The following is a 17,233-nucleotide window of genomic DNA, read 5'->3' on the forward strand; positions in this document are numbered from 1 at the left end:
CTTTCTTTGAGAATGGAATGAAAACTGACCTTTTCCAGTCCTGTGGCCACTGCTGAGTTTTCCAAATTTGCTGGCCAACTGAGTGCAGCACTTTCACAGCATCATCTTTTAGGATTTGAAGTAGCTCTGCTGGAATTCCATCACCTCCACTAGTTTTGTTCGTAGTGATACTTAAGGCCTACTTGACTTCACACTGCAGGATGTCTGGCTTTAGGTGAGTGATCACATCCTTGTTGTTATCTTGGTAATATAACTTATTTTTAACCATGCTATCACTTAATAGCCTGTGAATTCACTTAATGAGAAAGTCTATACTATCTTTTTAAATACTGAAATTTTGTTTAAAAAAATAGCAGGCATTCAAATATCATGTTTAAGATGGTTCTAAAAAATAGTGAACTCCGGGAGTTGGTGATGGACAGGGAGGCCTGGCGTGCTGTGATTCATGGGGTCGCAGAGAGTCAGACACGACTGCGTGACTGAACTGAACTGAACTGAACATTGCTAGAGCACTTCTTACGTGGTCCTGTTCTAAACACCTTATATGTGTTAACTCACCTAACACATTTAATCCAACAAATCTATGAGTAGGTGCCATTATCCCCATTTTACACACCAGAAAACTGAGGACTAGAAAAGTTAATTAGCTAGTTTACAGAGAACCAGGACTTGAACCTAAGAATGTTGACTAACAATTACACTAAGGTGTCTTCCAAAACACTTGAGAGACAGTAATTTCAAAGAATCCATTCTGCAAGGGTATAACCAGAACTGTGTTGAGTCTGAAAGGGCACTTTAGTATTCTCAGAACTTCTTCATGCAGAAGTCTACCAGACTATATATGATTCTTTCTAATCTAAGAGAACCTGACACAAATGCAAAAAGGCAGTCCTTTTTACTTTCTATATTCTTTATATTAAGCATTTAGTTTTTGAATAAAAGAATAAGTTTTAAATGAAACCTGACTCCAATTTTGTCAAATGAAAGAGAAGGGGGCCAGGAGGGAGAAAAAAAGAAAGAATGGAAGAAGGGAGGGAGGAGGGAAAAGCGAAAGAAGCCTTGTCATTTAATGTTCTTACTGCAACAGCTGTGGATAAATAAGAAACATGATGTTCACTACTTCCCCTCCTTAACAACTATAGCATCTCAGAGTCACCTGACTTCATTCAATACTCTTACAATTAATCCCCCTCATCCCCTGCCAAAACAACAAAAAAGGGTACCTCTAAACTGCTCTAAACTACAGCAAATCCACTAAACACAAAATGTGACCAATTAAAGAAGCCACAAATAAGTGTTCCCAGGACCCAAACAACCTGGAAATTAATGGGGACAGAAAGGGAATCTAATCAGGAATTGATGCTGATTTCACATGGGGCAAAGAACATTCTGAGAGTCAGTGTGTCTGTCAAAAGCACTTGGTTTGTGGAGTTTGATTTCTGAACAAAAGTAATTATTTAGATGAAGCTTAAGCTCCATAACAAAGGGAAAACAACATGATTCAAGGTGCTATTGAAGAAACTGCTGCATGTGCCAAGCAGCAGAACAAAATAATGGATACATCCTGCTGGAACAAATGAGAAAGTATGACAAAGACCCCTTTATGATCATCCATTAACAAAGAAAGGACTAAACTAGATATTCTTGAGTGCCAGGCTCACCAGGGTGAGAGGGGATTCAGACTATAATCTCCTCTGAAAGAGAGTGGGACTCTTGTATTTGAAGCTGCAATCATCTGAAACTTCATTGTTTCACGGTGAGAAAGGCTGTTATTACTTAACAGGCTGGAGGCCCCTTTTGTGGGAGATAATGTCTCCAGATGTACCCACAACAACAACAAAAAAACAAGGCACTGAGAGGCTCAATGAAATCAACATCCCACTTGGAAAAAACTTTGTCTTCACATTCACAAAATGGTATCCTAACATGAAATTTCACATGGTGTTAATCACAAACTGACACGATCAATAAATCAGAAATAATCATCATGTGTTTTCCCTATAAATCTTCTCCAAAACAATATATATTTTTTCTATATATTCTGAGCCCATTAGCTCTATTTTACTGAAAAACATGAAAATACATAGTAATAAATACAATCATTATTTTCCTAAATAATAAATTATTGCAACTATATTTAAGAGTAAATTTACAAGAAAATAATCATATTATATGCAGATTATCCTCTCTATTATGATTTTAGAATATATAAGACAAATACATTGCTTTAGGATTTCACTTCACATTTATGAGTTTAGTTTAGGATTGGTATTATAAATTAATTACTTTAAAATATATTAATTGCTAGTTATAGATTTCAATAATTCATGGGAAAAAATGACATTTCACTCATTCAATAAACAATTGTGAGCTCTTGCTGTCACTAGAGAATTGTGGTAGAACTATGGGGAAAAGACAAAAGATATACAGCATCCCCAAGAAATGCAATTCCTAAATTCAATTTTATTTATTTACTTTTAAAAATTATCCCAAGTATTTATTTTAAGAGTATTTGCACTAGTGAAACAGTATAAAATTTTAAACACTATTATACATAGAGTCCTAAATCCAATTTTTAAATCCCTTGCTTGAAGGAAGAGTGAAATTGACCAAGGAAATATTGTAAAGTACTGTGAGAGGTACTCAGGCTGTTCAATCCAAAAGGCTATTACCTTTGGTTGCATTAGTTTGAGTATGGGATCCCCAAAACAGAGACCTAATAGAGGAAAGAGGATGAAGAGTTTCCCCCAGTCTTTCACACTTTATTCAAGGTGAGCATTAGGTGTCATTTTAAAATTTTTACTACAGCCTGAAGTTTCTACTTAATACACTGTTCATTTGTTTATATCACCTGTCATTTTTAAAAGGACTGTATTTCTAGTGGAAAGCGCACAGAATACAGAAGGAACACATCAAGATTTTAAGAGTTATTACAGACTGTGTTAAACCTCTAAATGCAGAAAATCCATAATGAGCAATAATCCAAGTCATTCATATCAAATTTGGAAATACACTTTAAAAAGGTTCTGAAGCATAACTTTTGGTATTTAGATGTTCCTTGAAAGAATTATCTCATGAGTATTTATTTCCTGGATGATTAAAAAACTTAGTAGCCCAAAAAGCTTGGTAGTAATTAATTAAAAATAAAATCATGCAATTAAAAATCTGCACAGGGGATTTAGGCAAAATTTGAAGTAGATAATGAAAGAAATTATTAAAAATATGAAAAAAGGCATATCAACTTAAAGATCTGTAAATGCTGAGAAAAAAGGGAAGCATTTTAAAACCTAGTACTTCTGTCAAATTCTCAGTTGCCCTCACACACACACAAAATCCTAAAACTTTGCTGTTATTAAAATAAAATTCTTTTCTTGTACAAAAAGAGTATATACCCTCAAACAGAAACTGTGGGAGGGGTTTATGCAGTTGGTAAGAGCATTCAATTAATTTATTTAGTTATAAATTAAAATAATCTCAGAAAGTAATTAATTTATTTTGAAATTTCAATAACATTCAGTTCAGTTCAGCTCAGTCACTCAGTCGTGTCCAACTCTTTGCGACCCCATGAATCGCAGCACGCCAGGCCTCCATCCCCAGGAGATCATAGTTTTGGGTTTATATGATTTATTAAAAAGGTGCATGATGTTAAGAAAATTGAAATATTTCCCTATAAAATTTTCGAACATTGTGCTATTTCATCCATGACACCTTCTCAGGATTCCACCATAAGCTCCCTGCTTGCTCTTCCCTGTTCTCTGTTTAAAACTCTTAATGAATCACCTTGCTTTCTATCTTAAGTTTCAATTGATGTAAGTACATATCCCTCTCCTGAAGTTGACCAGAAGCCTCTTAAGAGCAGGTACAACATCTTAACTTTTCTTGGCATTCTCATGGGAACTTACACAGAGTAGGAACTCAGTTAAGTGCTTACTGAACTTAGAACTTAAAAGTTTTCCTCTCTCTCTCACTCATTCATACACACACACACACACACACACACACACTTATACACATACACACAGATTGGAATTTCCCATTGACTCCTTTTTCAACATCCCTGAAGCTCTGGGAAATCTGTCTAATCTCTGTATTAGTTGCCCTAATTTGAAGAAAGCTGAGAACATTTCAAGCAAAAAAGTCAGCACATTAATTTTTATAAAATGTAACCCTAATATGCAACCCAGTGGGTGACTAAAAGGTATTATTAACAAATGCAAATAGGAATTCTGAAGATAAAGAGCAGCCAACTATCTAGACAAGCTCAACCTTTCACAATATTTTGTAAGTTTTAACCACACACTATAAAATGCAGTAGGTACTTAGGAAAAAGGAAATGTTCAATTTCACTTTATATTGTTATGCTGACAGCAAGGAAGCTTTTATCAGAGGAAAAGTCTTCTCAATACAGAGATAGCAGCAATTAATTGAAAATTCCTTCTTTAAAAAGGTTGAGTTTTCATTTTCTTCTACTGCTGAGCTGCTAATACAGAAGACCAATCGCCTACCACAAGTGCTCATCACTCAGTGCCCCATAGTCAGTTGCCCCATAGTCAGCAAAATCATCCAGCCCCTCCAACCCAATGCTGAGGGAGTCCCAAAGCCCACTGCTATGCCATGCATATTGGCCCCATCACATGTGCATGTGTGCTAAGTCGCTTCAGTCAGGTCTGACTCTGGGCATCTTATGAACTGTAGCCCACCAGGCTCCTCTTTCCATGGGATTCTCCAGACAAGAATGCTGGAGTGGGTTTCCATGGCTTCCTCCAAGTGATCTTCCCCACCCAGGGATCAAACATGAGTCTCTTACGTCTCCTGCATTGGCAGGTGTGTTCTTAATCACTAGCACCACTTGGGAAGCCCTTAGCCCCAACATACTAAACTCCTAATAAAAATGCAGTACTTTTGACTCATTTAAGCTCTCCTAAATCCTGCCTACACTTGATATGAAAGCTTATTTTTGAACGGGAAATTCAGGCTTGTAGGAACAGTCGAGAAGCTGGCAAGATCTCCTCAAGCATATCTTTCTTGGAGCAACGACATAACTCTTGAAACAGTATCAAAGCTAAAGGTCATTTTTACAAGTGAGTCTACTTTCCAGCAGTTTCAGTACAACTGGCCAAAACCTGGTTAAGGAAACTTTTCCTTTTATTAATATCTTAGTACATCTTTGTAACACATTGACTGGTATGCTCAGTCACAGAAAAAAGTAAAAGTAAACACGCCAGGAAAGAGAGGTGTTCATAAATTATCATGAAAACAAATGATAATTTTGTTTATAATTACTAGTAATGACGGGGAATGACCCTGATGCTGGAAAAGAAGAAGAGGGCGACAGAGGATGAGATGGCTGGATAGCATCACCGATGCAACGGACATGAACTTGGGCAAACTCCTGGAGATGGTGATGGACAGGGAGGCCTGGCGTCCTGCAGTCCATAGGGTCGCAGAGAATTGGACATGACTGAGCGACTAAAGAACAACAAATCATGACCTAATAAAATTCTTAACTATCTTCTAATGGCTTTGAGCTTCAATTAATAGTTCTAACTTCCAATCTCCTATTTATAGGAAAAGGACAAAAAAGAATAATATCAAGGTGATTTTCAGGTTTGGGCTCTGTGTGGGAGAAGTAGGATGTTTCATCTAGTTTTGTTTTAGATTCAGGTTATGTCACTGATAAACAATGAGCTCAATACCTCAATCATATAAAAACTGTTCAGTAAGAAACAAACTTAGCAAAGCTGACTTTTAGGATCTTTAATTTCACAAACTGTCAAATTTTAAGTGCTATCAATATTCTCATATAAAGATTTTCAAATGCAAAGAACAAAGCAAAGGAAGTTTCAGAAGGGGGAATTCTCTTATACATAGTTTAACGGAATATACTTTATTTCATAGTCTCTTATCAGAGCACACAAGATAAAATACACTTTTCTACAACAAACACTGTGAAGGAATTCAGCATAAATGCTAGGTCTATTCCTACAACTATTTGAGAGAAAACAGACAGAAGGTGGGAAAAAATTAAGTTCACTTTCATTCAGAGATCTGCTTGGTTTTATGTGAGCAGAATCTAAAAGAACTGAATACTCTGAGATGTCTAAACAAGAGCCTTCACTCTGTCACATGCACATTCTCCCTTCCTGCCCAGCACTTGCCACAGCCCTTCTGTCTTTTTCCTTCAACTCTCAAAATCAGGATGAGTCACTATCACCTGGTACATTCCCAAGAAATAAGACACTGCACACAGGTAATTTACCTGCACTGGTTCCTGTTCATTTTGCTAATTACCCAAATCAATGCTCAGAAGCAGAAGAGGGATGCACTAAACCTTAATGATAAATAGCTTCCTATGAAGTAAAAGGATAAGGGACTGAGACTCTTTAATGCTATTCTTTCTCCACCTGGTCAATTTAGACACATACGATGAATGATATACTCAAAAGTTAACCTACTATGTAAATATCAATAGACACTTGCCTTCTACTTTGGCATCCTATATTGCTCACATCTCTCCCCTCAAAGGGAAATAACTCTCTATTTAATACATTAACTCTATTAAACTATAATACAGAGAAATCGTATGGAATATTTCAAATGTATAGCCCTAAAAAGACTAAATTTACTTTAAAAAATGTTTTGGCACAGGCATTTGCGTTGGAACAATTATTATTTAAAGTTAGAAGACATTTTTTTCCCTGCTTAGAAATTTACTTTTCATTTAAGCTATACTCTCTTTGTTAGAAAACTGTAGTCAAGAAACAGTAAATCCCTGGAAAGGAAAAATTAACTACAAATATCAAGAATTTGCTTACATGGAAAACAAGAAAACAATATATGCTTATGGGGCCTATACTTAAGGATTTTAGATTAGCTCATTAGTTACAATTTCATGTCTATATCCTTGGCAAATTCTATTGGAATCTCTTGTTAAAATATGAATCTCTCAAAACAAAGAGTATTTATACTATCTAATGCCCAAAGTAAACCCAGTGAACCCTTTCCCACTCTAAAGCTAAGTTGAGTGGCCCTTTAAGAAATAGTTTAATTCATTATTTCACTCCTCTCATTTATGCAAAACATAGGAGGCAGATGTCTGATTTGTCTGCCACCAAATATACTCATTAATCCTGTCTTTTTTCAAATCTGTTAGTCTATCCATGAAAAGCAAGGCTTGACCCTAAAGCCAAGATGGCTGATAGAGTGAAAAGGCTGGAGAATTATCCCGGGAAACAAAAGAGAAGCAAAGGGAGCAAAAAATACAGATTTACATACCAAGGCGGAAGAAAGGGTGACAACTGAGGAATACCGAACATTCCTCGCCCAATCAAAAATAAAATTAAAAAAAAAAGCAAAGTACATAGGCCTCTGGTTGGCAGTAAAAAAAAAAAAAAAAAAAAAAAAACTAAAGGATAAAACTAGAGGATGACTGTTTTTCAACTTGGAAAATTGAAGACAGAATGAGAGTGTCATTTTACCTACCAGTCCTCCGCTCCTCACTTCTGTTTCCTTTCTTCCGCTTATTATTTCCCAGATTCCTCTTTCTCCTTAATTCTTTCTCCTGAAAAGCTGTTCTCTTTTCTTCTCCCTCTCAAGTCTTTAGACCATCCCCCTTCACTCTTGTGGAGAGACTCCCAACCTGCTGACAGTGAAGGATGGCCCTGCAGAGGCACACAATGGCAGGCGCAGGCATGTCATCAGCCTTGCAGCTGGCCTTTGAAAGAAAGAACCAAAGCCTAAGCCTGACCTGAGGGAGGCCGATTTAATTAAGATCACAGCAAAGGGCAGAGCTGCCTGTGGGCTGCAGGGACGAAGCTTTAAGATGCTCTTCCAGAAGAAAAATGCAAGAAAGTCGTGGTGGTAGAACGTTGAAAGGTGGGACAAAAAGAAAAGACAATAGAGATGTGTTTGAAAAATAAGCATAACTGTACCAAAAGTTTATAAACCAGTGATATACAGACATCAAAATGCAATGTCAGTAGGAAGTATGTAACAAGTATGTTTTGACATGCCTTTCAAACTAAGAAATATTCCAGATGAATAATGCGATGACCAGACTGAAGTGATCCAGGCTACTCAATTCAGCAACAAAGCAAATTTTCTATTAACAATAGGGCTAGGACCATAATCCAAATGTGTAACTTTTTTACCTATACAACATAGTCTATTTTTAACACAGTATATCTAAGAGAAAAGCCTTATCAAACAGGGAATGTGTACGGGCTTGGGCTTCACTTATGAGACAAAGATTTTGTGAAGATTAGGACTCAGTAATACAAAAAATATACATGATCTCTACCTTAAAGAAGCTCATAGTCTAGTGTTGGAGGTGGGGGTCGGGGCTAACACAGGTAAACAAGTAATAATAATACACATTGAGGCAAAGACACTGGGCTGGTGTGTCTAAAGAGGTGATAGCTTGATTTTATTTAATTCCAAACTCACTTACCCAAATGTATACCATCAGACTACTACTAATAGCTTCCTTTGTATGTGTGAATAAAATTTACCACTGAATTTTGCCCCTAAAATGACAACACATTGTCCGGCAATAACCAACATAGGGAGAAAACAACAAACTCATGAGGTCTTTCATTATTCTCTGACAGGCTGCCTGGTGGGTGTCATCCACAGGTGAGTTCCTGGCCAAAATATTAATACAAAGGAATTACAGTCCCTGTCCTCCTAGGGCTTGTGAAAACTAGGCCTACTATAGGGACCATATTACACCTCCTCCACAGTCTCTCTGACATTCGTCGAATTCAAGAGTACCAGAGAGTCAAAAGGTAGGACTGCCACTGAACAAGCAATTACTCAGAGCTAGAGCAGAGACTAGACTCTGCATGGCTGAACAGGGACAGAATACAGCCAGCAGAAGGAGGCAAACGGGCTGAGTGATGAGCTCACGTGCCACAAACACAGTACGGGAACAAGAAGAAATACTTTAAGGCTAAGCCCAAGCTCAGAGGACATGGCAACCAGGCAGCTGGGGAAAGTTATCCAAGAACTGACCATGTATTGTGAAGGGTGGCCATATCCTAAGGACAATGTCTGAATAAGCAGGCACTTGGGAAAACAACAACGAACATCCATCAAAAAATGTCATTAATCATGCAGAGAAGATGATTCATCTCTCATTTTGCCTCTTTTCCTATACCTTCATACACAGCCCACTGCCTACCAAATTGCTAGCTTCTCAGCATTACTGTGGAGAAGGCAATGGCACCCCACTCCAGTACTCTTGCTTGGAAAATCCCATGGACAGAGGAGCCTGGTAGGCTGCAGACCATGGGGTCGCTAGAGTCAGACACAACTGAGCGACTTCACTTTCACCTTTCACTTTCATGCATTGGAGAAGGAAATGGCAACCCATTCCAGTGTTCTTGCCTGGAGAATCCCAGGGATGGCGGAGTCTGGCAGGCTGGCGTCTATGGGGTCACACAGAGTCAGACACGACTGAATCGACTTAGCAGCAGCAGCAGCATTACTGGCACGTCATTCTATGACATTGGATGGTTAGGGGATGGCTATGACTAAGCACCTATTAAACAATTAAAGCCATATCTTTTGCATTAATGAAGTATAATATTTTTTAAATCCTTATGTATGTATGTTCAGTTGTGTCTGACTCTTTGCGGCCCCATGGACTGTAGCCCACCAGGCTCCTCTGTCCATGGGATTCTCCAGGCAAGAGTACTTGTCATGCCCTCCTCCAGGGGATCCTCCCAACCCAGGGATAGGTCTCTTGCATTGCAGGCAGATTCTTTTACCATTGAGCCACCAGGGAAGCAAAAACGATGTTATATGTGTGGGGTTTTTTTTTAAGCCACATTTTTTTTAATGACTCATTTTTTTCATTCCTTCTGAAACAGGAATCAGGCATGTGTCCTTATGCTACACTTAATTTTTCCAATCCCTAAAATATTAAAATGAACTTTCTAACTTCGATGTGTGTTTTAAAAAAAAAAGCTCATTTATTCTTCAGGAAAATGAGTCACTATAAACAGAGACCATTATGATAAGAGAAGGCGTGTAGTCTTAAGTTACAAACCAGTAATTAGGCAAGAGCCCCCAAATCAATAATAATTTTATTCTTCAGAGACACTTAGTATTCAGACATGACTAGAACATCTAGTTTGTGGAGAATATGCATATATTTGAATACTTACATCAGACTCAGAGTCAATGAGGACAATTCTTTTCTTGGTTGCTCCATATGGATTGTCTCAAACTGCAACCTTTTCAGGCAACAACAATGTTGCTTCCAGCCACACTTCTAAATGCAATGTTAAAGTCAAGAGGAGCCTGGCGGGCTACAGTCCATGGGGTCGCAAAGAGCTGGACACGACTGAGCAAGTAAGCACAGCAAAGCTAAGATCACCACAAGCTCTCCTAGGCAAACTTTTCATAATATAAAATCTCATCAAATGCTGCCAAGTTTTTATTTATAGTCCAAATGAAGATGAAGCACTGATAAATGTAAAAGATTAATCACTTGTCATCATGTAATGAAAAGAAATATCTTGTTATAAGCCTGATTAGTCTAATAATAATTTCAGAGCAGATTTGCCTACTAGATCAAGGACTCATTTATTGGGAGATAGGAATTCTATGTTTCAGGTCATACACAGCTTCAAGTCTGTTTCACTTTTTGTAAAGAGACATTTTAATAAAGACCCTATGCCTCATACATCTTTGTATCATTCACAGCAACTTGCCAGTGCCTTGAACATCTTAGGAATGTAATCAGACATTTGCTGAACACAGTTTCTAACAAGCAGCATTAAAGTCTTCTCAAAGCCAAGTACAGGGAAAACAAAAGAACACGGAAACCTGTTTCTAACATGTTTTTATCATATGATTCAAACACAAATCTGAATAATGTTCCCAGGAACTTGCTTCTTTTTAAAAATGTGCACTTCAACAATACTTTAAGTTGGTATACTATTTATGGAAAATGCAAGTAAAGTTAACATACTTTTACACTTAGTTCCTTATTTGACAAATTTATTACAAGTTAGCTTCACCCTCTCTGTGCACCATACCACATCTAGATTCTCGCAAATGAAACAGAAGGTACAGTGTCTGCCTTAAACTTGGGTGCAATGGGTTTCTAAGCCCAAATCCAAGTTATTTCACTATTAAAACATTAAAATAACTAAGTTCTAACAAAACCAAACAGGAGCATAATAGAATATATTGGAGAAAAAGAAAAAATGCTGGCTGAAAATAGGGACAAAGGGGTTCTTGTCCCCACTCAGCCATTAATTTACTACATGACCTTACCTAATTAGTTAGCCTCTGTGGGTCTCAACTTCCTCATTTTAATATTATTTTTGAAGCCCATTAAACTGCATGTCAAGACTCGGCATGTAACTGTCCTGAGAACTGATTTATAGTCATGCCACCCTTCCCCCTAAAAAGTCACATGTAACATGGCAGTTTTAAATAGCTGAGTATGGATTTCTATCAAAGGCAATTTATTAAAATGTCAGATGAGCTTAAGTCTATTTCAAGTGGAGAATTAAGGCACATATATTAAAGCAAGTACTGTTTACAGATTCAGGTTTCACCTAGACAGCAGCTGTTGCTATTGAGAGCACAGTCTTTAACAGGGTAGTTGAAAATTATACCTCTTTACAAATGGAGAAAACTATTAAGGGTGATTTTCATGGTCTCAGAAACACAGATGCACAGCTTTTTGTTAGGATCAAGAAAAGGAGAAGAACAAGCCCAGTTTGGGAGGCAGGGAGGAGAGCACGGAAGTTACAGTACACACCCAGACAAGCCCCTCTCATCTGATGTACTGTACTAGACAGCCTTTACTTCTAATTAGCGTTCACAACCCAAAGGCAATGAAAAGATTTCCTATGGCTGAAATGAAGGTGGTGGGAACAGTGAGCTTCACCATATGACAACAGCTGAAGACTTACACTCAAGATGGGATTCAGATCCCTCAGGAAAGGGCCAATAAAATAGACATCTGTGACTGAGACCAATTACACTAAGATATAAACTGTATCCATTTACAGCTGTTAAAAAAAAAGAACATATTTTGAGAGTACCAAACAGCACTAGCTTATATGGTAAGTAAGTAAAGTCGCTCAGTCGTCTCCGACTTTCTGCGACCCCATGAACTGTAGCCTACCAGGATTCTCCATCCATTGGATTTTCCAGGCAAGAGTACTGGAGTGGGTTGCCATTTCCTTCTCCAGGGGATCTTCCCGACCCAGGGATCGAACCCCGGTTTCCCGCATTGCAGGCAGACGCTTACCGTCTGAGCCACCAGGGATCATATATATAGCAAATTAAATCAAAGTTAATCCTCAAAGAATTCCATAAAGTCATTTTACAGATGAAGAAACAATTATGTGAAGAATCAGGGGACTTGCCCGATAAACAAATGGTTAACTGTCAGAGCCTTGTTTTCAACTCAATTCTGACTTCTCCGATCTTTATATTTCAAAATGGTACTCTAACATCAGTTTCCAGCCCCTACTATTTTGTCTGATTTGGCAAATTTTATTTTTTCACTAAATTGCTTCCCCCTCCCATTCCCGTTAGGATCCTCCTCTGGGTTCCTAAAGCATTCTATGCATAATTCTCCACTTACTGGGCCTTCTAATTGTTCACTTCCTTTTGCCCCTGAATAGACAGACTCATTTCTTCAACAGCAGAGATTGTTTTATCTTTCTTTATAGATGGAGGCCACCACAGACTATCTTTGCTCCTCGTGACCTCTCAAATTTCAACCATTTCATCTAACTCCCTCTCTCTACCAAAAAGAACACTCCACCAAGAGTGGGCAATCAGATTGCTTCCAGACAGCCTGACACACAATAGGTGGTTAACAGTTGTTAGCTGAAGGTATGGTGGGTGGGTGGATGGAGGATGATGCAATACTTATAAGTATTTTACAGCACTTTACAGATATGCATTTACATACATACAGCATCTCCTGTGAGTCTAAAACTGTTAATTTGATAATGAAAATTTAAGTTTTCTTACCCGACATCTTGTTCATCATTCTCAATTGCAGAAACCTGCCCAGAGGTACCTAGCTAGTAAGTAGTAACTTTTCAACTTCAGAAATTGCCCACAAGCCTACCTCACTCTCTTGCTTTGTTTCCTTTTCATTTCAAACATAGCTGAGAATAGGCTTAATTATGTCTATTGGAACATGAATAAGGTGTTGTCCCATTCTGGTTTCCTGTTGTGAAATCTGAGACTTTTGAAAATTTGAAGGGTTAGTTACCGGTCAGATCAAGAAAAGAGACTTTACTCAGACAATTAGCTGTGACAAAGGAAATCTAAACAAGTACCATGTAAGAATTTATTGATTCAAATCTCCTGTCCACGTACACAGTGCCCAGTCCTCAGCCTGCTTGCTCATTCACAGACTGTTAAAGAGGAACAGGTGGTGACTCAGAACTCACTTTTAACATTACTTTTCTGGGCCTCTAAACACATTAAGGTAAAACAGCATCAAGTGGACGGAACTGAAAAAACTACAAGACTTTAAGTTACACACACACACACACACACTCATCCTGTAGAGTTGAGAGGTGTGATTTTACTGTATAGGATAAAGCACCAGAAGGCGCTACCCAACCTTTACTACGAAAGTGAGTGAGTGAGTGTTGTGTCCGACTGTTTGCGACCCCATGGACTATACAGTCCATGAAGCGAAGCCCTTACTAAGAGAAACCCATACTAAGCAGAAGAAATGCACTATCTTCTATTTCGCCCAGAAATGCAAACTCTTTTGGAACTTTGAGTAGCTAATCAAAGACATAACCAAAGTGTGATGCCCGACCAATTCTGAAAATAGCAAGCTTCCTTCAAGGGTCAAACAAACATTAATAGCTTCATTCTAGCCAACCAAAGAACCATAAGGCTAACATTTTAAATGTACTGGTTTTTAAAACAGAGACGTTTCCAAGAGGTAAGCAGGCTGTTTTGAGGATTCAGTCCTCCTTCAGCTCAGGTGAAACTTAACCCCTTCCTCTGAATCATTCTCACTTTGTTCTGGGAAGAGCTACAGAAGGTAGCATCTGCACACTCTCAACACATGAAATTATGCAATATCGCATCACAATCACACTTAAAGAAGGGGAGTGAATACAAACACAGGAGCCAGTGAGTGGCTCCTGTGCAGAATCAAAGTTCTTAAAATTATGAAGCACTCTATTCGTAACTCCTAGTGCTGATGAAAGGAGACGTATATCAAAGTCTGTTTTCCTAACCTAATGCGGAGAATTTAAGTGAGTGGCTTCCGCTCCACGGGAAATCTGGTGACACAAATCAACCTCAGCAAAGAGCATCCAGGGACGTCAGAGCCTTAGTTTTATTGCAAGGAGTGCAGCAATCAGCATTAACTGCAGCACTCAGGGGTCCTCGCAGAACCAGATCCCCTTCTTTTGCCAAGACCTCCCAACTTTGCACGGGAAAGCTAGAAGTGGAGGATCCAGTGTTAAGCCTTTCCCCAGCTTTAAAGAAAGCTGCACGAGATCTTAAAGAATCGCCCCACCTTAACTAACAGAAACTGGGGTGGGGGACAACGGGGGTGGGAACCAACCCAGCGGAATAGAGACAAAGATCACCCCAAACGCGTACGCGCGCGCGCACTGAAGCCGAAAGTCTGCAATGCACATTCCACCAATCTTTCACTGTAGTCTGCTTCCTGTGGGGTTTATTCCCCCAAACCAGCCCTCTCCAAAAAGTTTAAGGCTGTTCCCACCGACTTTCAAAGGTCCATTGTTTCCTTCCCCGTAAGAGTAATGAAAAGATAGAGGGAGAAAAAGAAATCAAGACTCGGTTCCCAAAGACCCTTTCTTATGGCGAGGACTTACTCTGGGGAGCCTTGTTACTCCTAATCCAAAGAGGGGAAAGGCGGTGCGCGGGGGCAGGGCGGGAGGGTGCTGTTGGGGGGCGGGAGGATGTTTGCCGCTTCAATAGAAAGGCCCAGATGCGACTATTGGGAGCCAGGAAGGACCGGAGGACCACCGTCCGCGTCCTCGCAGTGGCCCCCAGCGGGGAGCAAGGGAGACCAGGCAGGGAGAGGGGGCTGGTGACCCAGTTGCTTCTTACCTTCCCCTCCCCCGCTTAGCGTTGGCTAATTCAGGTGCCTACACAGCAGTCCAAAGAGACTGAGCAGAGCTCCTGGCGTCCCCGGGTCCGGATCTTCCCTCCATGGCCAGGGAGCCCGTCCAGCCCCGGAGCCCGCTGCCACCGCCGCCGCCGCTGCTGCTTTTACGCAACTGGCAGCCGCAGCCTCTGCCTGGAGGTGAAACACTCTCCTCCCGGGAGTGACGCGCACTTCCCTCCGCCTCCGCCTCCTTTCCTCCAGTCCCGAGCCTCCGGGGCAAGGGCCTCGGCTCGCTCTCTCCAGTGCAGCCGCTCCGCTTTCGCCGTCCCTTCCCCTTCGGGAGGAAGAGGAGGAGAATCGTGGCTCCGGCCGGAGCGTCCCCGCAACAACAGGGAGGGGGCCGCCGCGCGGGGGCAGAGCGGGGTCCCGGGAGTCGGGCTCGTCCCTGGTCGGCGGGCGCCGCGGCTTGCTCAAGTCGCGCTCAGCCTCCGCCGGCCAGACAAGCAGCCCGGCTCTGCGGTGCCGAGGGCTACGGATTGGGCGCGCGGGCGGGCTAGACGAAGAAGGCGGGGGGAGAGGAGGAGCCTGCGGCCGGAGGAGGTGGTGGCCGCGCAGGGCTCCGCCCGCTGTTGCAGCTTCGCTCCAGCTGCGGACACCAGCACTTAGCGCCTCTCGCTGCGGCGTCCAGGAACAGCACCTGACCTCCCGGTTGCCGGAGCAGCCCTCCCAACCAGCGCCCCCCGCTGCGGCACGCATCACCTCCAGGGTTAAGCCTAACCTGAGCCCCCATTGCGTCTCAGCTAAGCTTGACTCTGCACCTCCATTACATCCCCATTGAGCCTGACAACGGCACCCCGACACTCCCAGCTGAACCCGACACTTAGCCACCCATCACTCCACGGCTGACCTGGACATTTTACCCCTATCACCTCCCGGCTGAGCCTGACTTTGCGGCCCAGCCTCTCAAGGCTGAGCCGGACAGGCTCCTTCATCGCTCCTGGCTGAGCCAAACTGCGCCTAGCATCCCCGAAGGGACTTCCTCAACTCCCGAAAATTTTCTGTGCGCTCCGCCACTGCACCAAGGCTGCCCCCACCTGGCCAATCCCTGGCGCTGGTTTCTTAGCCTTTTCGGGAGAACTCAGGACAGCTCCTCCGGCGGCAGAGTGACTTCGGCATCCAGTTCAGTATAAATATACCTACGTCTCCCCCACTCCCCTTGCCTGCACCACTCTGGAGCGGCTGTCCCTTGCGGGAGTGGCGCTGAAAACCACTCCCTGGCCCACCCCAACTACGCTGTACCCCTCTTATGGACACCTATACCAAGGCTGGGATACCCTGAGGCCACCGCAGCTGGGGCTGCTCCCATCGAGGAAAGCCTTGGCTCCCGCTGAGGGCGCGGCCAGCGCTTGATCAGTCAGACCCACGAGGTTCCGGGCTAATGACAGCAGTTGGACTGCCAAATCCAGGCTGTCGTCATCCGCCACTTAATTCGGAAGTGGAAGTTTTCCCTCTAGGGAACTCTTTCAGTGGATACTGTACAGATAGGACTGTTCAGTTTTCAGGCTTGCCTTTTTTTTTCTTCCGCCCTTTTAATAAAAACTGAGTCACGTAACTATGACACATCCAGAAGGCGGGAAAGGGAATTCCCAATTTCGAGGGTTTTGGTTCAGAACTTTGTTGGAATTAATCTTTCTAAATTTTGTCCGATAAAATTCCCAAGAGGCACTGAAAATTTTGGATTCCGGGACCTAGCACCACCTACTGAATTAGAGGTGCCGGGAATGTGCAAGTTTGAGAAAAAGTGCTAGAGGGCATCCTGGAATTAAATAAAACCTTGGAAAGATGCCTCTAAAATAGCAACACGGTCTAATGCTGAGACCTTAAAGAAACCACCCAACTTGGATGGCCACGTCCTTTCTGTCAAAGGATAAGTGAAAGTCGCTCAGTCAGTCGTGTCCGACTCCCTGGAGTGGGTAGCCATTTCCTTCTCCAGAGGATCTTCCCAACCCAGTAACTGAATCCAGGTCTCCCACATTGCAGGAAGATTCTTTACCAGCTGAGCCACCACGGAAACCAGAGGGAGGAAGGTTCTTAAAATAAGGCAGATGGTTTCCAAGGACAAACTGGGGGGAACAAACGACAATT

The 17,233-nt window shown here is 41.5% G+C and overlaps 1 protein-coding gene across 1 annotated transcript in view; it reads right to left on the minus strand.

The window, feature by feature from the left end:
* Positions 1 to 15,591, minus strand: part of CEMIP2 (cell migration inducing hyaluronidase 2) — an 81,393-nt gene extending 65,802 nt beyond the window's left edge. Inside the window, exon 1 of the mRNA XM_044939950.2 lies at positions 15,091 to 15,591. The gene's annotated coding sequence lies outside the window, so the exon portion shown is untranslated. The remainder of the gene's footprint in view (positions 1 to 15,090) is intronic.
* Between the last annotated feature and the right edge of the window lie 1,642 nt (positions 15,592 to 17,233).

Source organism: Bubalus bubalis, chromosome 3, assembly GCF_019923935.1.
Source record: "Bubalus bubalis isolate 160015118507 breed Murrah chromosome 3, NDDB_SH_1, whole genome shotgun sequence".
Lineage (NCBI taxonomy): Eukaryota > Metazoa > Chordata > Mammalia > Artiodactyla > Bovidae > Bubalus > Bubalus bubalis.